This window comes from Tamandua tetradactyla, chromosome 17, assembly GCF_023851605.1.
Source record: "Tamandua tetradactyla isolate mTamTet1 chromosome 17, mTamTet1.pri, whole genome shotgun sequence".
In the NCBI taxonomy this organism is placed as follows: Eukaryota; Metazoa; Chordata; class Mammalia; order Pilosa; family Myrmecophagidae; genus Tamandua; species Tamandua tetradactyla.
Window position 1 is genome coordinate 20,303,619 of NC_135343.1, and position 27,285 is coordinate 20,330,903.

Here is a 27,285-nt window from a genome sequence, read left to right on the forward strand (position 1 = left end):
TTAGGGAACCCTTTGCCCTGGAGCAAGATATTTTCTTTATAGGTTGGACAGTAAGTATGGCCGCTCATTTCTCTAGAGCAAGACATTATCTCTATCTTGCAAGGCTATTTGGTACACAAACATACTTGAAAAGTTAGCATGGAATGAAAGGTAAGTTACTTGCCTTAGCTCAGAAGATGTGCAGAAATGTAAGATGCTAAAGGAGAGCCATCTCCCAACACTAATCATGTTCTGGCACTGGCATGCTTATTTCTCAGGTGATAAGCAACTTTACTTTTCCAATCCTCATTCTCTCCCCAAGCTCTAATCATGAATTTCCTGCTCAAATTGAGCATTCCACCCATCTAATCATTTAATTTAAAATGTCTAAAACTATGTACATCCCCCTCCTCTAACTTGCCAGTTTTACTTTATTACCACCACTTCCTTATCTCACTAGTTTAAACCCTAGACATTAGTTTTTTATTCCACCTTCTTCATCACTCATAACCAACCAATCACAAATGTCTATCAGCATTTCCTTTGAAATACCTCATCCTCACCATCATGTCTTCCTGGCCATTTGTACTGTCATCAGCCGAGTTCAGGGCCTTATTTTATTCTTAAACTGCTCAAGGAATCTCCTCCCTAGTTTTCTAGATGCCTGCTTCCCCCCACCCCCACCCCCCACTTCACACCTTTACTCTTCTTATGGCATGGTTTTGATTATATAACAATTCTTATTACAAGCTGTTCAGCAGCTTCTCTTGGCCTATAGAACTGTGTAAACTGCTTTCACAAACACTCAGGGCCCACCCAAATCTGACCCAGTCCTTATCTCCCATCACTCAGTTCTGGCTGCAGAGGCACTGCTTCTCTTCTCTATCTGCCAACCCCACGCATGTTTGGTTACCTCCCACCGTTCACATCACCCAGGGTCCTGAACCCTACACCTTTACAAACTTACTTCATCCTGCAGAGACTATGAGCTCTTATTTTGCAGGCCCAGCACATGCTAATTTTGTTTTTCCAATAATATTTATTTTAGTATTTAATGCCATGCTACACCATTTGTCTACTTAATCATTTTATGTCTAATGTGCTGTGCTCATTTGAAACTATTGTGCTTCCCAGAAAAGTCAAGCCCTTCAATTCTTTTCCAGTATAGTTGGGTGGAATCTTCTTGATTAAGTTATTTCCATGGAGATATGATCCACCCAGTTGTAGTTTTTGATTAGGTGGTTTCCATGGAGATTTATCTCCACCCATTCATAGTGGGGTTGCTTACTGGAGTCCTTTAGGAGGGAACCATTTTTGGAAAAAGCTTCAGAGACCATACAGCCAGAGAACTTTGGAGATGCTGAAGGGAAACACCCCTGGGAAATCCTTATTAAATAAGAAGTCAGGAGAGAAAGCTAGCAGATGTCATCATGTGCCTTCCTAGCTGACAGAGGTGCTCCGGACGGCAACTGCGTTTCTTAAGTGAAGATAACCTCTTGTTGGTACCTTAATTTGAACATTTTCACAGCCTTAGAACTATAAATTTGCAATTTAATAAATTCCTTTTTGCAAAGCTACTCTGATTCTGGTATATTGCATTCCAGCAGCTTTAACAAACTAAAACATACCTACCTAAGTTTTAAGTTTCTGGAGGGCAAGAACTATCATTGTATATCTTTTATATCTCACAGTGTTTCCTTAGCACAGACATGGGTAAACTCTAGGAACCCAACTCTCCCACTTGCTAGCTGTGTGACTTGAGCAGTTAACACCTGTACCTCAATCTCCTCATTTGAAAATGGGATAGTAATGGTACCTATTTCATAGGGTTCTGGATACCTAAATGAGATAATATGGGAAAATCATAGCATATTAACTGATATATAGAAAGAGATCCCTCAATGTTGGCTATTATTACTAATCTTATAATGATGATGAATAAATGAGTAAAAGAATGGGAAAATTAATGAAAGAAACACGTAATCTCCTTTCTGGGGGATCCAGTAGAATGAAGATCGAACAAACTTGAAATTTTTTATTATTTTGCAAAGGCCTGATTTAATCCTTGAAAAGATGGATTCTTCAGGGAGAAGAGAGAACTTGATAATAAAGAAACAGCAAGAAAGGAATAGTCCAGGTGGTATGTGCTTGTCTACTTTCTATTTCCACATTTCTGCCTGTCTTTTAGGCAAGTCTAAGGCTCTTGAAACATGGATGGGGGGCACTGGAGAAGCAACTGGTCAAAGGTATGGAACCTCTTCCCTGGCTGGGTGTTGGCAAAGTTTTCCTGCGGTAAAACAGACTGCCTTCCTGTCTAGGCATCTCTGCCTCCCTAGATCTCCCCAGAGGCAGGCTTGATATGAGCAAGTTGTATGGAGAGTGGTCATCAGAACTGCAATGCTGCTGGATGGTGTTAGGGGAAGCAAACACTCACTAGCTGACTATTCAAATAAGACAAAGGCACATTCTCTTTAAGAGTACAGCATCCTCAGGCCTCTTCTATTAGCAAATTACTATGAAGGCCATTTCTTATGAATGCCTTTCTATATGTTAGATACTGTGCTACTCTCACTTTTCCTAATCCTCCAAATAACTTGGTAAAGTAAACATACGATACCTATTTTAAAGAAAAGTAGAGTTAGGAGCAACTAGATTAAATAAAGTGTCTTTGGTCACATAGCTAAAAGTGTTAAAGTCAGGATCCAAATGCAGGAATGCCTCTCTGCAAAACTCTGGGAGTATTTTCCATCCGTGCCAGGATGTAGAATTTGAACTAGCCAGGCCTTCTCATCCCAGCTCAAGTGTGCTTTCAGCCACATCGCGCTAACTTCATTTTACCATTTATCAACCGTTGGCAGCTGACTTAATGAGATTATGAAAAGCTTTTCTACAAGTGAGTTTTCATGGCCTGGAGGAAGAGAGAGAAGGGAACACTGAGCCTCTAAGTGGGGTTTAGGGAAGGAATGGCTGGGTGCAGCTGAAGGCAAATTGAAACAACTTCACTGGCTAGCTGAGGGCTAGATTTCCACGTAGCAATTAAAAAATATATATTTTTTTAAATTATCAAGTAGAACTTCTGTTTACAGTTCTTTTTATGTCACTAGTAGGAAAGTATGGGTTCCTCCAAGAATGCCTGGCTCTGAATCTGTTACTAGACATTTTAAAAGTAATGTTAATAGAGATAATAACATGGAATCCTAACCACAGTCACTTTGCTGTCTGTATGAAAATATTGATTCTGGAAAAGCCTGGTAGGAAAAGACTTAGAAATATGTTTTCAGAATCATGTTCCTGACCTGAAACAGATCTCACTTTAGGAAAGGTTGGCCGAGGCCAAGTAGCCTAGTAGCTTGTTTTCCCTCAGTCACAGTGGAACAGGGAAGTGCATTTCAGTTTCTACCTTTCCCCAAAGGAAAAAGCAGCCAAAGTTAGTGTCTATTTCACAGAAGTAAGTGTAGTGTGCCTTAACCAGGGTAACTCCTCTGTGAAAGTGTAGAGAAATTTCTCACTCTCGCCAGCCCATTTCCTCCAAAAAAGCCTCTTTCTTCCCTGGGGGCACAGGGCACTCCTACTACTCCAGGACTCCAAGCCACCAACTCGGTTAATGCACCTTCTGTGTCTGGGTCAAAGGTGGGTTCAATAATTTGATGATTCCACCATCTCTTATTCCCATTGTCTCCATTAAACAGTTAATCAGTTAACTGTTTTTAAACTATGTTTTAAATCTAAACTGAGTAGTTCAATGGTTTCTGATTAACACAGGTACTTTTTCTGTCTCACATTTTGATAAGGGCTATTATAGGTTGAACTGTGTCCTCCAGAGGGTGCAAGGGTAATTCAGTGGTAGAATTCTCACCTGCCACATGGGAGACCCAGCTTCGATTTCCGGTCCATGTACTTCCCCCCTCCCCCCCGCCAAAACAAACATATAAGCAAGCAAAACATAATAAAAACCAAACAGACAAAAATTCAACAAATGGTGCTGCAATAACAGGATACTTATGTGGAAAAACAATGAAACGTGACCCTGCCATATAGCATATGAAGAAAAAAGTCCTAACCTCCAGTACCTATGAATATGACCTTATTTAGAAATAGGGTCATTGCAGATGTAATTAAGTTAAGATGAGGTCATCCTTGATTAGGCTGCACCCTAAATCCAATGGCTGGTGTCCTTTTAAGAAGTCTGTGTGAAAAGAAACAGACTGACATAGAGGGAAGAAGGCCATGTAAAGACAGAGGCAGAGATCGGAATGATGCAGCTAAAAGTTAAGGAATGCCAAGGATCACTGGCAACCACCAGAAGGTAGGAAGAGGCAAGGAAGAATTCCCCCCAGAGCCTTCAAAGGGAGCATGACCCTGCTGACACCTTGATTTTAGACTTCTAGCCCCTAGAACTGGGAGAATAAATTTCCATTGCTTTAAGTCACCAGTTTCTATTACTTTTTTTTTAATTAAAAAAATTAACATACAAAACATTAAGATATCATTCCATTCTACATATATAATCAGTAATTCTTAATATCATCACATAGTTGCATATTCATCATTTCTTAGAACATTTGTATCAATTTAGAAAAAGAAATAAAAAGACAACAGAAAAAGAAATAAAACGATAACAGAGAAAAAAAAAGATTATACATACCATACCCCTTACCCCTCGCTTTCATTTACCACTAGCATTTCAAATTAAACTTATTTTAACATTTTTTCCCCTATTATTTATTTTTATTCCATATGTTCTACTCTTCTGTTGATATAGTAGCTAAAAGGAGCATCAGACACAAGGTTTTCATATTCAGAGTCTCATTGTGAAAGCTATATCATTGTTCAATCATCATCAAGAAACATGGCTACTGGAACACAGCTTTATATTTTCAGGCAGTTCCCTCCAGCCTCTCCACTACATCTTGAACAACAAGGTGATATTCACTTAATGCATAAGAATAACCTCCAAGATAACCTCTCGACTCTGTTTGGAATCTCTCAGCCATTGACACTTAGTCTCATTTCACTCTTCCCCCTTTGGTCGAGAAGGTTCTCTCAATCCCTTGATGTTAATTCTCAGCTCATTCTAGGGTTTTTCTCAGTCCTTTGATGCTAAGTCTCAGCTCATTCCAGGATCTCTGTCCCACATTGCCAGGAAGGTCCACACCCCTGGGAGTCATGTCCCACGCAGAGAGGGGGAGGGTGGTGAGACTGCTCGTCATGTTGGCTGGAGAGAGAGGCCACATCTGAGCAACAAAAGAGGCTCTCTTGGGGGTGACTCTTAGGCCTAAATTTTAAGTAGACTTGACCTATCCTTTGTGGGGTTAAGTTTCATGTGAACAAACCCCAAGACTGGGGGCTCAGCCTATAGCTTTGGTTGTCCACACTGCTTGTGAGAATATTAAGAATTCAACTTGGGGAAGTTGAATTTCTCCCCACTCTCACCATTCCCCGAAGGGGGCTTGCAAATACTTTTCCAGTCACTGAACAAATAACTCTGGGATTCATCGGGGCATCAATGTGGACAAACCAACAAAATCTCATGTCCTACCTGAGATTCCAAGTACTTATGACATTCAATCAAACTATCTACATGAGTTATATTAGGAAATGCTCTAGTCAAAATATAAATTTTGTAACAAACTTTTTGCTTTAGTCTTACACATAAGGTGACATTTTAAAGTATTAATTATCATCTATTTTCAGCACCCTGCAATAATGACATTCCTTTGTTCTTCCTCATGCAGAAACATTTTTAAAATTTGTACATTGTACATTTCACTATTATTATACACTCTAGGCATTCCTAGATTATACCATCTTGATCTTTAACATCTATCTTTCTTTCTGATTTCATTGATGTCCCCAGCCCTCCTCCCTCTATCATTCTCACATGCAGCTTCATTCAGTGTTTTAACATAATTACATTACAGTTAGTTAGTATTGTGCTGTCCATTTCTGAGTTTTTATATTCAGTCCTGTTGCACAATCTGTATCCCTTCAGCTCCAATTACCCAATATCTCACCTTATTTCTATCTCCTGATGGTCTCTGTTACCAAGGAAATATCCAAGTTTATTCACTAATGTCAGTTCATATCAGTGAGACCAAACAGTATTTGTCCTTTCGTTTCTGGCTAATCACACTCAGCATAATGTCCTTAAGGTCCATTCATGTTGTTACATACTTCATAAGTTTATTCTGTCTTACAGCTGCATAATATTCCATCTTATGTAAATATCACAGTTTGTTTAGTCAACTGTCTGTTGATGGACATTTTGGCTGTTTCCATCTCTTGGTAATTGTTAATAATGCTGCTATAAACATTGGTGTGTAAATGTCCATTTGTGTCCTTGGCCTCGTGTCCTTTGAGTAGAGGCAGCATATAGATGGGTCCTGTTTTTTAATCCATTCTGCCAGACTATGTCTTTTGATTGGAGAGTTTAATCCATTAACATTCAGTGTTATTACTGCATGGGTGGTACTTTCTTCTACTATTTTGCCTTCTGGATTTTATATGTCATATCTAATTTTCCTTCTTTTTACCTTTACTCATAGTCTTCCTTTCTACACTCTTCTCCACACCTCTCTCTTCTGTCTTCGTATCTGTCTTTAGTGTTTCCTTTAGTATTTCTTACAGAGCTGGTCTCTTGGTCACAAATTCTCTCAGTGATTTTTTGTCTGAAAATGTTTTAATTTCTCCTTCATTTTTGAAGGACAATTTTGCTGGATATAGAATTCTTGGTTGGCAGTTTTTCTCTTTTAGTAATTTAAATATATTATCCCACTGTCTTCTCACCTCCATGGTTTCTGCTGAGAGATCTGCGCATAGTCTTGTTGGGCTTCCCTTGTATGTGATGGATTGCTTTTCTCTTGCCGTTTACAAGATCCTCTCTTTCTCTTTGACCTCTGACATTCTGATTATTAAATGTCTTGGAGTATGTCTATTTGGATCCATTCTCTTTGGCGTACGCTGCACTTCTTGTATCTGTAATTTTAAGTCTTTCATAAGAGTTGGGAAATTTTCAGTGATAATTTCCTCCATTAGTTTTTCTCCTCCTTTTCCCTTCTCTTCTCCTTCTGGGACACCCACAGCACGTATATTCATGCGCTTCATATTGTCTTTCAATTCCCTGAGTCCCTGCTCATATTTTTCCATTTTTTTCCCTATAGTTTCTGTTTCTTGTCGGATTTCAGATGTTCTATCCTCCAGTTTTGAAATCCTATGTTCTGTCTCTCGAAATCTACCATTGTAGGTTACCATTGTTTTTTTCATCCCTTCTACTGTGTCTTTCATTCCCATAAGTTCTGTGATTTGTTTTTTCAGACTTTCAGTTTCTTCTTTTTGTTCTGTCCTTGCCTTCTTTATACCCTCCCTCAATTCATTGATTTTGTTTTTGATGAGGTTTTCCATGTCTGTTCGTACATTCTGAAGTAACTGTTTCAGCTCCTGTATGTCATTTGAATTGTTGGTTTGTTCCTTTGACTGGGCCATATCTTCAATTTTCCTAGTGTGATTTGTTATTTTTTGCTGGCATCTAGGCATTTAATTACCTTAATTAGTTTATTCTGGAGATTGCTTTCACTTCTTTTATCTAGGGTTTTCTTGCTGGATGAATTTGTTGTCTATCTGTTCTTTGACGTTCCGTTCAGCTTTATCTGGACCTTTAGCTTAAGTTTTGTTTAACAGAGGAGAATTTTTCAGTTCTTGTTTTTTTTGTTTCTTGCCCTGCTTGTGTGGTGCCTTCCCCCCACACACACTTAGGAGGGTCTACTTAGATATTATATACCACAGCCAGATTTTCCCAGACCAAACTGGCCTCCTATCAGGAGGAAAGAGTCACCTGCATCGGTTTTCCCTGAGGGTGAGACCCAGCAAGTTGAAAGACTTTCCTGTGAAGTCTCTGGACTCTGTTTTTCTTATCCTGCCTTGTGTGTGGCGCTTGTCTGACTGCAGGTCCCACCAGCATAAGATGATGCGGTACCTTTAACTTTGGCAGACTCTCCCTGCTGGGGGTGTGGTGGAGACAGAGGAGAGGTTGTAGGCTGGTTTTAATGGCTTCAAATTACCAAGCCCTGGGGTCCAAATTCCTTGAGGGAGGGATTCCACCTGAGTTGGGCTTCACCTCTCCCCTGGGGAAGGCACAGGCTCCAGACAAGCCCCCAAAAGAGCTCACTTCTGCCTATGGCTGGGGCAGTTGCAGCCTGAAAAGTCCTGCTGCTGTATCTAGAGGCAGTCAAGCCTTTGTAGATACACAGCCACAAAAACCTTTGCTTCCTTCTTTTTTTTTCCCCCCTTTTCTGTCAGTCCTGCCCCCTTGGCACCGGGGCAAAAATGAGCAACCTCAGCTTTGATCAGGTTCACCTAAGCTGGAGGCCCATTTTCAGTAGTCAGAATTTGTTAATTAGTTCCACAATTGGCATTTGATTGTGCCCAGTCCCTGCTGCTGGTAAAGTCCTTTCCTTTCCCCTCTGGGAAGCAGCCTGTGGGGAAGGGGCACTGGCCACCGCAGCTTTGGGAACTCACGGTTCTGGGGGGTGCTCACAGCCAGTCCAACTAGTCCAGACTGGGGTACGCTGTGTGTCTGGTCACTAACATGCCCCCAGGAGCTGTTCTGTACTGTTTCTGGTTATTTAGTAGTTGTTCTGGAGGACGAACTAAAGCGCGCATGTTATTAAGCTGCCATCTTGACCTGGAAGTCCCTCTATTACTTTTTTATGTCAGTCATAGGAAACGAACACAAATGCTTTCATACACATTAATCATTTTTTCTAGTTTTGCTTCCCATTGCATCCCCAGCACTTAGCAAGTTCCTGGTAGCATAACAGGAGCTCAATTAACACATGTTGAATGAATGAGTGAATTGTTTCTGTATGTGTATAATCAGTTTACATGAAAGTATATTGATATACTTTCTGATTTATTGTAATTGCTCACTCAAAGAATCTATGGGATAATATTTCATTATCTCAGTCTTTCTGAATATAACATAAAACCCAGAAGTCATAAGAGAAAATATTAATGAATTCAATAAAAATTAAACTTTTATAAAAAGCCACCCTGAAGAGGCCAGCAAAAAGGGAAGTCAAAAGATAAATAACAAACTGGAAAATATATTTACATTATATGACAGCCAAAACTTCATTTCTCTAATATAGAGTTCCTACAAACCAATAAAATAAAAGCCAAAGGCAATAGAAAAATGGTCAAAGGAAATGAACAGACTTGAAAATACAAATGACCTTAAACATATTAAATTATGCACATCCTCTCTCATAGTAAAAGAAATGTAAATTTAAACAACGAGATGCTATTTTTGGCCTATCATATTGGCAAAGATCAAAAATTTAACACACTTTGCTGGCTGGTGTTTGTAGAAGAATAGCACTCACACAAGTAGGAATATATGGATATATATTGATATAACATTGATATAATATTGATATAACATATTGTATTAGTCAGGGTTCTCTAGAGAAACAGAACCAACAGGAGATATCTGTAAATATGAGATTTATAAAGGCATCTCATGCAACCGTGGGAATGAAAGAGTTCAAAATCCGTAGCACAGGATGTGAAACTGGAGGCTCCGATGAAGGGTCTGGATGAACTACACTCCCTGGCTGAAGAAGCAGTAAAAAAATCTCTCTTCTTACTTAAAAGTCTTCGAATGATTGAATTATCTCATTGGTGGGAGACAATCCTTATTTGATCGCAGATATAATCAGCCATAGATGCAATCAATTGACTCATGATTTAGTATATCAGCCTTCTAGTTTATCAACCAGCCATGAAATATCCTTGCAGCAAATGGTCAGGCCAGTGCTTGCCTGTCCAGACAACTGGGCATCATCACTTGGCCAAACTGACATCAGAACCTAACCATCAAACATATGAAGAGTAATTTGGAAATATCTATCAAAATTACAAAATCACTTATCATTTGACCTAGCAATTTCCCTTCAAAAGATTTATCCAGATATAATCACTCTGTGAAAAGACAAATTGACATGCTTACTTACTGATAGATTGCTCACAATTGCAAGAGATTAAAAATTATCTAAAGTTTGTTGCTCAGATGTGGCCTCTCTCTCTTTCTCAGCTGACACGGCAAACAAACTCACTGTCTGCTCCGACCCCCGGCACGTGGGACATGATTCCCAGGGGTGTAAACTTCCTTGGCAATGTGGGACAGAAATCCTGGGGTGAGCTGGGACTTGGCATCAAGGGATTGAGGAAACCTACTTAACCAAAAGGGGGAAGAGATAAATGAGACAAAATAAAGTATCAGTGGCTAAGAGATTTCAAACAGAGTCGAGAGGTTATCCTGGATAATCTTATATGCATTATATAGATATCCCCTTTTTAGTTTATAGTGTATTTGAGTGACTAGAGGGAAATACCTGAAACTGTAGAGCTGTGTTCCAGTGGCCATGTTTCTTGAAGATGATTGTATAATGACACAGCTTTTACAATGTGACTGTGTGATTGTGAAAACCTTGAGTCTGATGCTGCTTTTATCTATGCTGCGGACAGATGAGTAAAAAATATGGATAAAAATAAACAAATAATAGGGGGAACAAAGGTTAAAATAAATTTAGGAGATTGAAATACTAGTGGTCAATGAGAGGGAGGGAGGTGTAAGGTGTATGGTATGTATGAGTTGTTTCTTTTTTCTTTTTTATTTCTTTTGCTGGAGAGATACAAATGTTCAAAAAATAATCATGGTGATGAATACACAACTATGTGATGATATTGTGAGCCATTGATTGTACAGCATGTATAGAATGTATGTCAAGAATATCACATATAGAATGTTTGTATGTTAAGAATGTTTGCATGTTTGTTAAGATTTATGATAAAAATATACTTTTTAAAAACTATATGTCCCTCAGCAGGGGATGGTTAAGTGAATTATGTTATACTCCTATAATGGAATACCTGGTAGTCATCAAAAAGAATGAGGAAACTTTATATACTGATGTGGTGTAATATAAAAAAAATTGTGAAAAAAACAGCAAGGTTCAGAACAGTGGGTATGGTATGCTACCAGGTAAATGGAAAGGTCAAAATACATATGCTTTATTTGCTTAATATGCACAAAATATTTCTGGAAAGATATACAAGAAAAATAGCTGACTTTAAGACTGCATTCTCCATGCCCGATCTATTGAAATTGAATCCGTGTAGGCACTGCTTATAAATCTTATTGACGTTCAATAATCACTGATCTTAGAGAGGAAAAATTTGGAAAGCAAATCTGAGACTTGCTGCCCCAGTTCCAAGAGGTAGAATTTTGCCTTATGTCTCAAACCCTGTATATCTCCTACTTCTAATAATTCTGGTTAGTTCTAGTAACTAGAACCCTATACCGATTCCCTTACCTCTGTTACAGTAAACTGCTTAATTCCATCATGTCCAACCTCCCCCTCCAGTTATGTTGGGGTCCTGAGCACTACCTGGGCTAAGGTGTCTGAAACCAGGATGGACTTAAGAGTGTATGAAGCTGGCCAATCAGCTCCTTCTTACCCTTGGCATGAACATTCTGGGAAGAGAAAACACAAAACAAAATAAAAAACAACCTCAACGGTTTGTTCAAAGGAGTAAGAATAGAGCAAAACCATATCTCTAAAGTTTGGGTTAATAGCAGAGGCAAAGATGATAAAGGAGCAAGTTGGGGGGAGAAGGGACTAGAGATGTCCCCTGAGGTAAGAGAACTGGTGAAGCCTTTTATGGCATGCCAGCAACTGAGCCTCTGGGCTGGGAAAAAATGTAGGGAACAAGCTCAGAACCCTGATTCTTCCAGAACCAAGTCTCTGGCTTCCTCTCTCCAAGTTCTATCACAACCACCTTCACCACTCCTGAATAGAGTGGCCCATACTAGCCAACCCCAGTCTTCTCAGAACTGCATGCTCACCTGCCTCAATTTCTGAAGCCTCTTGCTCCCACCGATCACTAATTACCTGTGCCTCAGTTCACCAGCACTCTGTAGCCACACTCTTTTGATGCCTTGTAGATCTGGACTTGCTCCTAGAACCTGAAGCTGCATCAGTTCTCCAGCGACCCTTCACCCCATTGTTCTGATCTGGTTCCTAGATCTCAGCTCTCCAGGTCACCATTGTTTTCCAAAGGGAAACAAACTCCAGGGAGTCTCAATAGCCACTTGTTGGCTGAAATTCAAATCGCAAGTTAGATGGAAGTGTCTGCCTGGAGTGACTTTGTAAACACAACCACCTGAAGCCACATGAAAAGTAAATATCATATCTTCTAGGTTTAATTCAAGGCAATGGACATCAATGGTTTAGAGATTATCAGGCTGGTATGAGTACAGGAACTCAGTTATCATATGTTAAAAAAATTGGACGGCAGTAGGTGATGGATAAACAGCTATCAAAGATTAGGACAGATTAAGGACATGTCAGATCAAGCAATCAGAGTCCTGTGATACATAAATTTGATTCTGAGGCAAGGTCTGGCCCGAATTATTCTTTGCCATGGCAGAATCTGGTATTGGAGTGGGTATAAACCTCTTTCATATAAGGGATCATAGGTGGTTGAGTTGGGGCCAAGAGGGTGGCAAAAGGTTCTATACTTTATAATAGATATATATGCCTCTTGGTGTAATGGAGAGAGCACTGGACCAGGAGTCTTCTCCCAGACCTCTTGCTCCAGTGGTCTCCACCCCATCCCCAGACCTTGCCTACTGGGGCCTCCTTACTCTCTATTTAGCATTCCTTGTTCCAATAAATAACTTGTTTTATGTTTATCCTCCACCTGACTCTGATGGCTTAGAGTGGATTCTTGAGCCATTTAGTTCTGTTTGGGAGCCAAACAATCCAAGAATTATTGATAAACCAGTGCCATCAACAATCTTGGCAACTTTTTGATCCCTCACAGTCAACAGCAACTTGTTTTCCATAGCTGAGGCCCCTGTCTCTGTGGTGTTTATTGTGCAAAGGAAATTTGGCACCTACTGGGCCTACAGAAACTTCTAGCTTAGAAGAGGGAATTGGTTCTTTATATATGAATTGTTCTGGTCATATTAATATAAAGAGACATTTTTAAATAACTTTTTTTTTAATAATGCAGAAACATTTTAAAATAGAAAGAAACATCAAATTGGCTTTTGAGGGCTTCATTCACTCTCAAATTTGAAGGATTCCTACCCTCACCACATTAAATCTGTGTATTGAAAACTGTGCTGCACTTTTCCTAGGGAAGTGACCCTAGCCACATTTGGCCCCAAAATGTCAGCATTGTGAGTAAATGCTAGGAAAGTAACTGTTCTCCTTTAGATAAAATTCTTCCTGCTTTTTTGCCCCCTTCTTCCCCACAAAGGTCAGCAGTTAGACTAAAAAAAAAAAAAAGAACTAGGATTTCCTCAACATTTGACACAGTTAAAAATCTCCTCCAGACTCATTTACTTTAGAAATGTTGAAGATTTTCTACCATAATGTTTTAATTCATCTCCCTATGGACCAGTTATCTTAAAAAATAACTTATTGTTTCACTGCCTGCCTTACAAATCTTTACGAGTGTCTCATGTCCCAGAGGGTGAACTCAAGCTCTTTACTTTGGCACTTGAAGCCCTTCACCATTAGGCCTTATTGCCTATGAGTCCCTTACAGGAACTCTTAGTTTAACTCTTAAAGATCTGCTTGCTGCCCCTATAAAATATCTTATATGCTCCTGGGAACTCATTTCTGCTTCTGCTGTTTCTCATTCCACTTATCCAACACTTAAGACTGTGTTAAATATCTAGTTCCAAGCCTTACTCCTTCATAATGGAAGACCACCTAGTCCAGGGACTCTCTCTCCCAGGTGGTCCTATATAGCCCATTTACTAAATTTTCTTATTTGCTTGTTGCTTTATGATGAGGCTTGTATTTTTAACTTGATTTTCTATTCTACTCATGTCCATATTTACCTTTTCATGTTTGATTTTTGGCTTCACGTTCAATGATCATATCTAGGGATGGATTAGCACAAAGTGGACTTACAAATATCAACTGGATAACTGATTGACAGTTAAAAAGATGAAAACCCCTTGATTTCATCTTTTCCCATAAATTCCCTACTTTCCTTTTATCATGAACAATTCCAGTTCTAAAAAGCCAATATTTTTCATTCTGTTGGATCTTAACTGGAATTCCAAGTTTTAGCCCTTGAAGGGAACTCTCCAGGAGAGACAGGGAAGTTCTTCAAGTAATAGAATGGCTATCTCCATGACTCCCACCTTTCTTTTGTCAACAAGCTCTCCTCTGCCATGAGCATGTTGCTGCCTTGTAAGCACTCTGGCTCAAGGCAAACAAACAAAAATGATCTTCCCTTGGATTGCATTAGCTCAAAATAGATGGAGTTTACTAATTATGATGGCAGGCTGTTTGGTTTGCTAAAGTTGCTAGGATACAATATACCAGAAATGGAATGGCTTTTATAAACGGAATTTATTAGGTTACAAGTTTACAGTTGTACGGCTGTGACAATGTCCAAATTAAGGCACCAACAAGAGGTTACCTTCACTCAAGAAAGGCTGATGCTATCTGGAACACTTCTGTCAGCTGGAAAGTCATGTGGCTGGCATCTGCTAGTCCCTTGTTCCTGAGCTTTGTTGCTTTCGGCCTCTGTTTCTTGTGGGGGTTCCTTACTCGGCTTCTTCAGGGCTGAGTTCCACTGCTTGGTTTCCCTTGGCTCTCTCCAGGTGCTGGTCTGCTTAGCATCTTATGGGAAGGCACATGGTGATATCTGCTGGGCTCTCTCCATGTCTAGGCATCTTCTTTCCCTGTTGGCACTGCAAGCATCTCCAAATATCTGTGTGTCTGTCAGCTCTGAAGCAACTGTTCTCCAAGTGTCTGCATTAGCAGTTTCTCCAAAATGTTTCCCCTATTAAAGGACTCTAGTCAACTAATCAAGAACCACCTTAAATGGGTAGAGTCACAGCTCCATCTAATCAAAAGCCCACACCCACAATTGGGTGTCACATCTTAATGGAACAATCCACTCACAGTTTCCCACCCTAAACAATAGGTCAGATCCGCAGGATTGGATCAGGATTAAAACATGGCTTTTCTGGAGGTACATAATAGTTTCAAACTGGCACAGAGGCCAAAAGGGAAACAAATACAAAGGAAAAATACAAATGCAGATGTTTGCACCATAAATTTTGAATCATTTTAATATGAACTCAATCCCAAAGTTTGCAGGACTTGTTCTATCCCAAATGGCATCTACAATCTCTATTCTCTATCCCTAAATAAAGACAGGAATTTTTTTAAGGCATAAAATTTTGGGTTATTCCCAAAAAACAAAAGAAAAAATAGACAAACAGTAACTTCACCAAGGTTAAAAAAATTAGTTCATGAAAGGATTTTGTAAAGAAAGCAAAAATATTGGGAGAAAATATTTGGAAACCAAATATTTGATAAGGGTTTAATATACAGAATATATAAGAAATCCTACAATTCAATAACAACAAAAAAGATTAAAAACCTGTGCCAACTTGAAGTTGGCATGTACCCAAGAAAAGCTGTTTTAATCCTGATTCAGTTTTATAGACCTGACCTATTGTTTGGGGTGGGAAATGTTGATTGGATTGTTTCCATGGAAATGTGATACACCCAATTGTGGTTATAGCCTTTTGATTACATGGAGATGTGACTCCATCCATTCAAGGTGGGACTTAACTAGTTCACTAGAATCCTTTAAAAAGAAAAAGATTTTGGAGAAAACTCAGATGTAGATGCTGGGAGAACAGTTGCTTCAGAGCTGACAGAGACACAGATATTTGAAGATGCTTAGAGTGCTGAAAGACAGAGTAGATGCCTAGACATTGGCAGAGCCCAACAGATGTCACCATGTGCCTTCCCATGAGATGCTAAACAAGCCAGAACAGAGTTGTGTTCTGGAGGAACTAAGTGAAGGCCCATAGACACTTAGGGAGGAAACCACTGATATCAGAAGCTGGGAGCAATAGACTCGGAACAAGGACCAGCAGACGCCAGCCATGTACCTTCCCACGTGGCAGACATCAGCTTTTCTAGAGTCAAGGTATCTTTTACTGGATGTCTTAGTTTGGAACATTTCTCTGGCCTTAGAACTGTAAACTTGTAATGTAATAAATTCCCTTTATAAAAGCCATTTCAGGAATATGGCAGAATAGGGTAGATTGAGTTTAGCCTTGCTCCAAGGAAAAGTTAGAGAAGGGACAGGAGGGCAACTGAGATGGTGATTAAAGAGTGCAATTGACCTGGGAAAGTCTTTTGCACCATATAGTGGGGCCCTGGTTGCAAAAGCTGAGGAACCAAGAGCAGAAAACTGGAGCCTAATGCAGAAGGGTACTCCAGGACCCATAGGAGTACATGTACAGGGAGACTGGGAGATGGGGACTAGGAAGCAAGCCAAGCCATAGTCCTTATATGCTCTACACTTACCAGTGACCGCGTGACTTACCCCACACCCCACGCAACCTGAACCCCATCACCTGCACCCCCACCCCGTGCTCCAAGTACCCCACCCCACCAACTCCCAGTGTACCCCCACCCCCACCGTGAATGCAGCCCAACCCATCTTTCCTGTACCCCTCCCAAGCACAACCTCCCCCTCCCTGCTACCTGCAGGCTGTCACCAGCATATAAAGTCTGTGGGCGCTTATCTCTATACCCAGGCTACATCCACCCCCTGCCTATAGTATTGCACAGCTTCACCCCACCCCATCCCCAAGCTCTGCACATCAATTCATGGGACTCCTAGACCATGCATGTGCTTGGCCCCCAGTCACACCCCTTAGCTCTGGGAACATCAGTTTACAGCACTCCTAGACCTGCACATGTGCATGGCCCTCATTCATGCCCCCAGCTCTGAGAAAGTACTGACCTGCATAGCCGGGTAACATCTGCCCCCAGCCCATTAAGGTACAATGCTGACCTATGGCCATAGTTCTGTACATGCACACAAAGAGTCCCACGTCCTAGACCAGTGCACGGCAGGGTTATTCCTTCTAGACCCATGCACGCACACAGCTTCATCCTCCCTGGCAGCTGGGTGCCTATGTTCACAAGCACCAGTATAACATCCTCAACCTGTGCCTAAACCTGCACTGCAATACATCACTGCACTGTTGTGCTCTGCCTTGTACCTTGCATCCTGCTATGCATCTACCCCACAAACACAAGGCTTTACACTACTGAAGGAAATCAACTCCCAAAGTAAATCAATCAAGATATTTACATGCAATGAAAACAACAGAAGATCACTAAGCACATAACAGTGCAGGCAGATATAGCCCAAACTAATAGCCATATTTAAACAACAGAGGAGACACAGATGTTAGAGCAACTAATCAAGATGTTCATATAACTCTAGTTAATAAAATAAGTGGGATGGTTAATGACATAAATGAGATTAAGAAGACAGTAGAAGAGCATAAAGAGGAATTTGAAAGTATAAATAGAAAAATAGCAGATATCACAGAGATTAAAGATACTGTTGACCTAGTAAAAAACATACTAGAGGCACACAACAGCAGATTTGAGGAGACAAAAGAAAGAATAAGCAAACTAGAGGACCGGATAACTGATCTCAAACACTCAAAACAGCAAATGAAAAAAAGAGAGAGAGATGGAAAAATTTGAATTGGATCTCAGGGAAATGATAGACAAAACAAACTGCACAAATTTAAGAATCAGTCGTGTCCCAGAAGGACAGGAGATGACTAAAGGGCTAGGAAGAGTAGTTGAGGATATAATGGGGGAACACTTTCCAACCCTTATAAAGGACATAAATATACAAGTCAAAGAAGCACAACAAACTCCAAACAGAATAAATCCAAATAAGCCTTCCCCAAGGCACATACTAATCAGTCTGTCAGATGTGGAAGAGAAGCAGAAAATTCTGAAAGTGGCAAAAGAAAAACAATCTACTACACACAAGGGAAACCATGTAAAACTGAGTTCAGACTACTCAACTGACACTATGGAGGTGAGAAGACAATGGTATGATATATTTAAGATCCTAAGAGTGAAAGACTTCCAGCCAAGAATTCTGTACCCAGCCAAATTGTCCTTTGAAACTGAGGGAGGGATTAAAAATTTCACAGACAAACAAATCCTGAAAGAATTGGTTAACAAGAGACTGGCCCTACAAGAAATACTAAAGGGAATTGTGCCAATTGAAAAAAAGAACAGGAGAGGGAGGTCTGGAGGAGTGCACAGAATTGAAGAATAGCAGTGAGGTTAACTTTAAGGAAAAAAAGAGAAAGAGGGAAAAGAATATATAGATTTGACAAATAAAATAAAAGAGATAAGATGGTGGATTCAAGAAACACCTTTTCAGTAATAACTTTGAATGTTAGTGGACTAAACTTACCAATTAAAAGACACATATTGGCAGAATGGATTAAGAAATATAATCCTGCTATATGCTTCTTACAACAGAGAGACTCATCTTAGACACAAGGATACAAATAGATTGAAAGTGAAAGGCTGGAAAAAGATTTTCCACACAAGTTGTAACCAAAAGAAAGCAGGAGTAGCTATACTAATATTAGACAAAATAGACTTTAAATGTAAAAACATCATAAGAGACAAAGAAGGACACTATATATTAATAATAGTAACAATTCACCAAGAAGAAATAACAATCATAAATGTTTATGCTCCCAATCAAGGAGCTCCAAAGTACATGAGACAGACAGTGGCAAACTGAAGGGAGCTATAGATGTTTCATCAATAATAGTAGGAGACGTCAATATACCACTTTTCTTTATAGATAGAACAACCAGACAGAAGATCAACAATAGAGAAGCTAAACAACTTGATAAATGAATTAGACCTAAAACACATACACAGGTCATTGCACCCCAAAGCACAAGAATATACATTCTTCTCTAGTGCTCATGGAACATTCTCCAGCATAGATCATATGCTGGGGCACAAAACAAGTCTTTATGAATTTAAGAACATTGAAATTATTCAAAGCACTTTCTCTGATCACAGTGGGATGAAGCTGGATCTCAGTAACCACCAAAGAATGAGAACATTCACAAATATGTGGAGATTGAACAACACACTCTTAAAGAACCAGTGGGTCAAAGAAGAAATTACAAGAGAAATCAGTGGCTATCTCGAGATGAATGAAATTGAGAATACAACTTATAAGAACTTATGGGATATGGCAAAGGCTGTGCTGAGAGGGAAATTTATTGCCCTAAATGTCTGTATTAAAAAACAAGAAAGAGCAAAAATCATAACTTAACTGCTCACCTGGAGGAACTTGAGAAAGAACAGCAAACTAACCCCAAAACAAATAGATGAAGAGAAATAAGTAAGATTAAAGCAGAGTTAAATGAATGGGAGAACAAAAGAACAAGAGAAAGAATCAATAAAACCAAAAGTTGTGTCTTTGAGAAAATCAATAAAATTGTTGGGACACTAGCAAGGCTGATAAATAAAAAAGAGAATGAAAATAAACAAAATCAGAAATGAGACGGGGTGCATTACCACAGACCCTGAAGAAATAAGAGAAATTACAAGAGGATACTATAAACAACTACATGCCAATGAACTAGACAACTTAGATGAAATGGAAAAAGTTCCTGGAAACCCACAAACAAGCCACACTGACTCAGGAAGGAATAGAAGATCTCAACAAACCAATCACAAGTAAAGAGATTCAATCAGTCATCACAAATCTTCCTACAAAGAAAAACCCAGGGCCAGATGGCTTCACAGAGGAATTTTATCAAACATTCCAAAAAGAACTAACATCAATCCTGCCCAAAATTTTCCAAAAAACTGAAGAAAAAGGAACACTTCCTAACTCATTTTATGAAGCTAATATCATTTTAATACCCTAACAGGGTAAAGATACTATAAGAAAGGAAAATTACAGGCCAATCTCCCAAAAGAACATAGATACAAAAATTCTCAACAAAATATTAGCTAATTGAATCCCATAACATGACCAAGAGGAGTTTATACTAGGAATACAAAGATGGTTCAGTGCAAGAAAATCAATTAATGTAATGCAGCACATTAACAAATCAAAAGAGAAAAATCACATAATCATCTCGATTGATGCTGAAAAAGCATTTGACAAAATTCAACATCCTTTACTGATAAAAACACTTCAAAAGATAGGAGTCAAAGGTAACTACATCAATATGATGGAGGGAATATATGAAAAACTGATAGCCAGCATCGTACTCAATGGAGAGAGATTGAAAGCTTTCCCCCTAAGATCAGGAATGAGACAAGGATGCCCACTGTCACCACTATTATTCAACATTGTACTAGAAGTTCTAGCTAGCGCAATCTGGCAGTACAAAGAAACAAAAGGCATCCAAATTGGAAAGGAAGAAGTAAAACTTAAAACTTTCCTTATTGGCAGATGACATGACACTATACTTGGAAGATCCTGAGAAATCTACAGCAAAGTTACTTGAGCTAATAAACAAATGCAACAAGGTGACAGGATATAAAATTAATGTGCATAAATCAGTAACATTTCTATACACAAGCCATGACCTAACTGAGGAGTCAGTTAAGGGAAAAATTCCATTCAAAATAACAACTAAAAGAATCAGGTAATTAGGAATGAACTTAACTAGGGACATAAAAAATTGTATGCAGAAAATTACATAAAATTGCTAAAAGAAATCAAAGGAATGAAAACAGGTGGAAAGACATTCCCTGTTCATGGATAGGAAGGCTAAATAAAGTTAAGATATCAGTTCTACCCAAATTTATCTACAGATTTAACACAGTACCAATTAAAATTCCAACAACTTACTCTGAAGACTTGGAAAAGCTAATTACCAAATTCATCTGGAAGGGAAAGAGCCCCCGAATAGCTAAAAGCATTCTAAAAAAGAAGAATGAAGTGGGAGGATTAACACTCCCTGACTTTGAAACTTATTATAAAGCCACAGTGGTCAAAACAGCACGGTACTGGCACAAAGATAGAAGCACTGACCAGTGGAATCAAATTGAGATGCCGAAATAGGCCACCAAATCTATGGTCAGCTGATTTTTGATAAGGCCCCCAAATCCTCTGAACTGGGATAAAATAGTATTTTCAATAAATAGGCATGGAAGAACTGGATATCAATAGCCAAAAGAATGAAAGCAGACCCCTATCTTACAGCCTATACAAAAATTAACTCAAAGTGGGTCAAACACCAAATATAAGAACTAGCACCATAAAGCTTCTAGAAGAAAATGTAGGGAAACTTCTTCAAGACCTAGTAATAGGAGGTAGCTTCCTAAACTTTATACCAAGTAACAAATGAAAAACAGATTAATGGGAACTCCTCAAAATCAAATACTTCTGCACCTCAAAAGACTTTGTCAAAAAAGTGAAGAGGGAGCCAACTCAATGGGAGAAAATATTTGGAAATCACGTTTCAGACAAAGTTTTGATATCCTGTATACACAAAGAAATCATATGACTCAACAACAAAAGAACAAACAACCCAATTATAAAAGGAGCTGAAGATATAAATTGGCATTGTTCTGAAGAACAAATACAGATGGCTCAAAAGCACATGAAGAAAGTTCCTTTTCGTTGACTATAAGGGAAATGCAGATTAAGACAATGTGATACCACTTCACACTTATAAGAATGGCTGCTACTAAAGAAACAGAAAACTATAGATGTTGGAGAGGATGTGGAGAAGCTGGGACACTGGTGGGAATGTATAATGGTGCAGCCACTATGGAAGACAGCTTGGTATATGACCTAGCAATAGCACTACTTGGTATATACCCAGAAGAGCAGAAAACAATGACACAAACAGACGTTTGCACACCAATGTTCAGAGCAGTATTATTCACAATTGCCAAAAGATGGAAACAAACCAAATACCTATCAACAGATGAGTGGATTAACAAAATGTGGCATATACATGTGACGGACTATTACACAGCAGTAAGACTAAATGACATCCTGAAGCTGTCATTTAGATCTGTCAAGATGACAAGATGGATGAGCCTTGAGGACATATGCTGAGTGAAATAAGCCAGACACAAAAAGGATAGATATGGTATGATTCTACTTTTGTGATCATGGTAAAGGTGAAATCAGAGGCTTATAATACAGAATATGGGGGACTTAGATATACATAGAAGCTAGAGATGAGTGAATGGTTAGTAATGAGGTTGAACTCCAATGTAAGGGAATAGAAGTGAATAGGGTTCTCTAGTGGGTCTGTAAGTAATATTATCACATTGAAGATCAACAAGATTGTTTGCCCCCAGCCCATTAAGTGTCACAAACCGCCCCACCCTCCCTGAGCTCTGTGCATGCATACATCAGCTTCAGGCCCCCAGACCTGCACACGTGCACATGTACATCCACATCCTGCTCACCCCGGCACTCATGCATCTGTGCTCCACCTCCTTGACCCCTGTGCCCCCCAGCCCCCCCAACCCCACGCATACACACACTCCTACCCCATACCCCCAGCTCTGGGCAAGCACTGACCTGCACATCTGAGTCACACTCGCCCCCAGCCCATGCAGACGCAATACCACCCTGCTGCCCCTGAGCTCTGCACATACACCTACCAGAGCCCCACTCCCCAGACCCAAGCATGTGCATGGCCATGTCCTCCCAGTTGGGCACCCACACATCCATGCAATGACCTCTCAACCCCTAGACCTTGTCCCCCTGCCCTGAGCACATGTGCACCCTTGCCCCAACCCTCGGCACAAGTGCCCTGCTCCCACACCTGGCAGGTGTTCACATACGCATCTGTACCACATAGACCCTGCCCTGCACACATGTTCCCCCCTGCTCCACCCCACCTGTACCTGCAGACCCATGCCAGGGCCACAACCACCTAACAATACTTGACCCATGTTCTACAACCTCCACAACCTATGCCCCAACCCTGCTCCACCCCACCTGTACCTGCAGACCCATGCCAGGGCCACAACCACCTAACAATACTTGACCCATGTCCTACAACCTCCACAACCTATGCCCCACCCCTACACACTCGCACAGCCACATCCTGGCTCCCCTGGACCCCTCTCCCTATGCAAGGACCTACCCATGCTTTGCCATCCCTGTGCCCCAACCTCTGTACCCTGTATCCCACACCCTGATACCCACAACCTCCATGCTCCACGTGACCAACACATCCTGCCCATGCATCAGCACCTATGTATCTGCACAGCCCCCACATCCCCCTATACCCTATCTCTGTGTGCCCCAAACTGCATCCTGCTTTTGTACTTCAAGGCATGCCTGAGCTTTCCACTGCCTCCACAGCCTGTACACTGCATTTTCAAAACCTTGTGCCCCATACCCCACACTCACAGATACCAGTGTAATGTCCCCAAACTGTGCCCATACTTATGCCACAACCTATCCCCACACGGTTGTGTCTTGCCCCACACCTCACATCCTGCTCCACATCTGTCCTGAAGACACAAAGCTTTAGACTACTGAAGGAAATCAACTTCCAAAGTAACCCTATCAAGATTTTACATGCTGTGAAGGCAACAGAAGATCTCCAAGCTTATCAAGACTCAGGAAGTTATAGCCCAACCTAATGACCACATAAAATACCAGAGGAGACACAAACTTTGGAACAACTAATCAAAGATAATCATATAACTATGCTAAATGAAACCAAGGGTTTGGCTAATGACATAAAGGAGATCAAAAGACACTATAAGAGCATAAAGAGGAATTTGAAAGAATAAATAGAAAAATAGCAGATATCACAGAGATTAAAAATGCTACAGACCAAATAAAAAATATACTAGAGACACACAAAATCAAATCTGAAGATGCAGAAGAAAGAATAAGTGAACTAGAGGACAGGACAATTAACTTCAACCACAGAAAACAGCAATGGCAGAAAAGATGGAAAAAATGGAACTGGATCTCAGGGAAATGATAGACAAAACGAACCACACAAATATAAGAATCATCAGTGTCCCGGAAAAAGAAGAGAAGAGAGCTAGGAAGATCAATTGAGGATATAATGGGAGAAAACTTCCCAACCCTTATAAAGTACATAAATATGCAAGTCAAAGAAGCTTAAACAAACTCCAAACAGAATAAATCCAAATAAGCCTTCCCCAAGACACATACTAATCAGTCTGTCAAATGTTGAAGAGAAGCAGAAAATCCTGAAAGTGGCAAGAGAAAAACAATCTACTACACACAAGGGAAATTATGTAAGACTGAGTTCAGACTACTCAACTGACACTTGGAGGTGAGAAGGGATGTTGTGATATATTTAAGATCTTGAAAGAGAAAGACTTCCAGCTAAGAATTCTGTACCTAGCCAGATTGTACTTCAAAAGTGAGGGAGGCAGGCATGGAGCTGCCAGCCTTTAACCCCATCGTCCACTCTACTGCTATCACCCAGATTCTGCTCCTTACCAACCCCAAGAAAGAGAAGAATCACCTTTGCTACAAGCTTTTCTTCACCCTAGGTAATGAGACCTACAACAAGATGGGGGATATGGACTAGTTCCCCCCACCCAAGACCTGGAGGAGCCTCTAGAACAGAGGGGAACTGAGGGAGTGGGGACAGAGGGGTAGGCCATCATCCAGCCTGGGGAGGGAGGCTGACAACCAGGATCCTCTTTGTCCCTATCACCATAAGCCCTCAGTGTGCTTCTCTCCTTACCCATGGGCCCCCAAGTGACTCTTTCTCTTCCCTTCTTACCCCCTCCCTTGATAAGCCAAACCCAGCAGGATGCTGGGCCTGAGTTTGTACTGTTGGGGTCTTTCCAACTGGGCAGCAGCCTGAAACAGAGCTGCAGGGCCCTGGAAGGACTTTAGGTGCTGGGGAAGAAGCATGGCTGTCAGGAAAGGGCCAGGACCTCAGACCCAGACCAAGCCAGCAGTGGGGTCATCACTGCCTATCTCTTATACCTTATGGGAAGGCCCAGCCATAACTCAGGAGCCATGCTAGAGCCAGCAACCAACTTAGGCCTCCTCCATAGGAACTGGGAAAGTGTGAGAGTGATACTGTACCCCCAGCTGTTTGTGCCTCCCTGGTGTATGGTTTGACTCTTTGCCTTCTTTCTGAATGGGCTTTGCCATCATGGTCTTAGGGGAATGGGGACCAAGTTTGGAAAGCCCTGCCTGTCCCCCACTCCTCTGGGGGTCTCCCTCCACTCCTGGGGCCCTCATTGTCAGGCCTCCTGGGGGAGCTGCAGGGCTTCTGGAACTGCTGGGCTGGAGATAGTGCCAGAGGTAGGTGGGCCTAGCTAGGGACTCCTGGCTTAGCATGTCCTGCATTTGAGTTCTCTGTATGTCTTCTTCATTCATTGGCCTCTGGTGGGGCCTTCTGTGGGTCTCTCATATTTGTCCATCCATTGGTCCATGGTAGGGAGTGGGGTCAGTGTGTGAGTGAAAGCAGGAATATTATTGTATTTATGGAAATAAAATGTCCTTTTCCCTGGAAAGAAAAAATTAAAAAAAAAGCAAGGGAGAGACTAAAATTTTCACAAACAAGCAAATGCTGAGAGAATTTGTCAACAAGAGACCAACCCTACAAGAAATACTAAAGGGAGTTCTGCCAGCTGAAAAAAAAGACAGGAGAGAGAGACCTAGAGGAGGCCACAGAATTGAAGAGTACCAGTAGGGTAATTTAAAGGATAAAAAGAGAAATGTGGAAAAGAATATATAGATCTGATAAATAAAATCCAAAGGATAAGATGGTAGACTCAAGAAATGCCTTTACAGTAATATCTTTGAATGTTAAAAAAGATACAAATTGGCAGAATGGATTAAGAAATATAATCCAGCTATATGCTACTTATAAGAAACTCATCTTAGACACAAAGATACAAATAGATTGAAAATGAAAAGATGTTCCAAGCAAACTATAACCAAAAGAAAGCAGAAGTAGTTATACTAATATTGGACAAAATAGACTTTAAATGTAAAGACATCATAAGAGACAAAGAAGGACACTATATATTAATAAAAGGGACAACTCACCAAGAAGAAATAACAATCATAAGTGTTCATGCTCCCAATCAAGGAGCTCCAAAGTACATATGACATATATTGGCAAAACTGAAGGGAGCAATAGACATTTCAACAATAATAGTAGGAGACTTCAGTACACCACTCTCATCTATAGATAGAACAACCAGACAGAGGATCAACAAAGAAATAGAGAATATAAACAATTTGAAAGTGAGTTAGGCCTAATGGACATATATAGATCATTACATCCCCCAAACCAGGATATACATTCTTCTCTAGTGCTCATGGAACATTCTCTAGGATAGATCATATGCTGGGGCACAAAACAGGTCTTTATGAATTTAAAAATATTGAAATTATTCAAAGCACTTTCTCTGATCACAATGGAATGAAGCTGGAAATCAATAACCACCAAAGAATGAGAACATTCACAAATATATGGAGGTTAAATAACATACTCCTAAACAATCAGTGGTCAAAGAAGAATTGCAAGAGAAATTGGTAGCTATCTGGAGATGAATGAAAATGAAAAGACCAGCAAAGGCAGGGCTGAGAGGGAAATTTATTGCCTTAAATTCCTATATTTAAAAAGAAGAAAGGGCAAAACTTGAGGACTTAACCACTCACCTGAGGGAACTAGAGGAAGAACAGCAAATTAACCCCAAAGCAAATAGAAGAAGAAAAATAACAAAGATTAAAGCAGAGTTAAATGAATGGAAGAAGAAAAGAACAATAAAAAGAATCAATAAGACCAAAAGTTGGGGGCAGGCCATGGTGGCTCAGCAGGTAAGAATGCTTGCCTGCCAAGCCTGAGGACCTGGGTTCAATTCCCGGTGCCTGCCCATGTAAAAAAAAAAAAAAAAAAAAAAAAAAGACCAAAAGTTGGTACTTTCAGAAAATCAGTAAAATTGATAGACCACTAGCAAGGCTGACAGAAAAAAAAGAGAGAAGAGGCAAGTAAACAAAATCTGAAATGAGGTGGGGGAGGGGCATGTAACACAGTCCCTGAAAAAAATAATCATAACAGGATACTATAAACAACTACATGCCAACAAACTAGACAACTTAGATGAAATGGAAAAATTCCTGCAAACACATGAGCAAGCTACACTGACTCAAGAAGAAATATGTATGCCGACAAAATAAGCAACTGAGATGAAATGGAAAAATTACTGGAAACACACAAACAAGCTACACTGGCTCAGGAAGGAATAGAAGATCTCAACAAACCCATCACAAATAAAGAGATTCAATCAGTCATCAAAAATCTTCCTACAAAGAAAAGCCTAGGGCCAGGTGGTTTCTCAGGGGAATTTTATCAAACATTCCAAAAAGAACTAACACTAATCCTGCTTAAAC

At 40.2% G+C, this 27,285-nt stretch overlaps 1 long non-coding RNA gene across 1 annotated transcript in view; it reads right to left on the reverse strand.

Annotated features, from left to right (window-relative positions):
* LOC143661518 (uncharacterized) overlaps positions 1 to 27,285 on the reverse strand; it is an 80,922-nt gene that overhangs the window by 2,501 nt on the left and 51,136 nt on the right. The gene's annotated exons all lie outside the window — the stretch shown is intronic.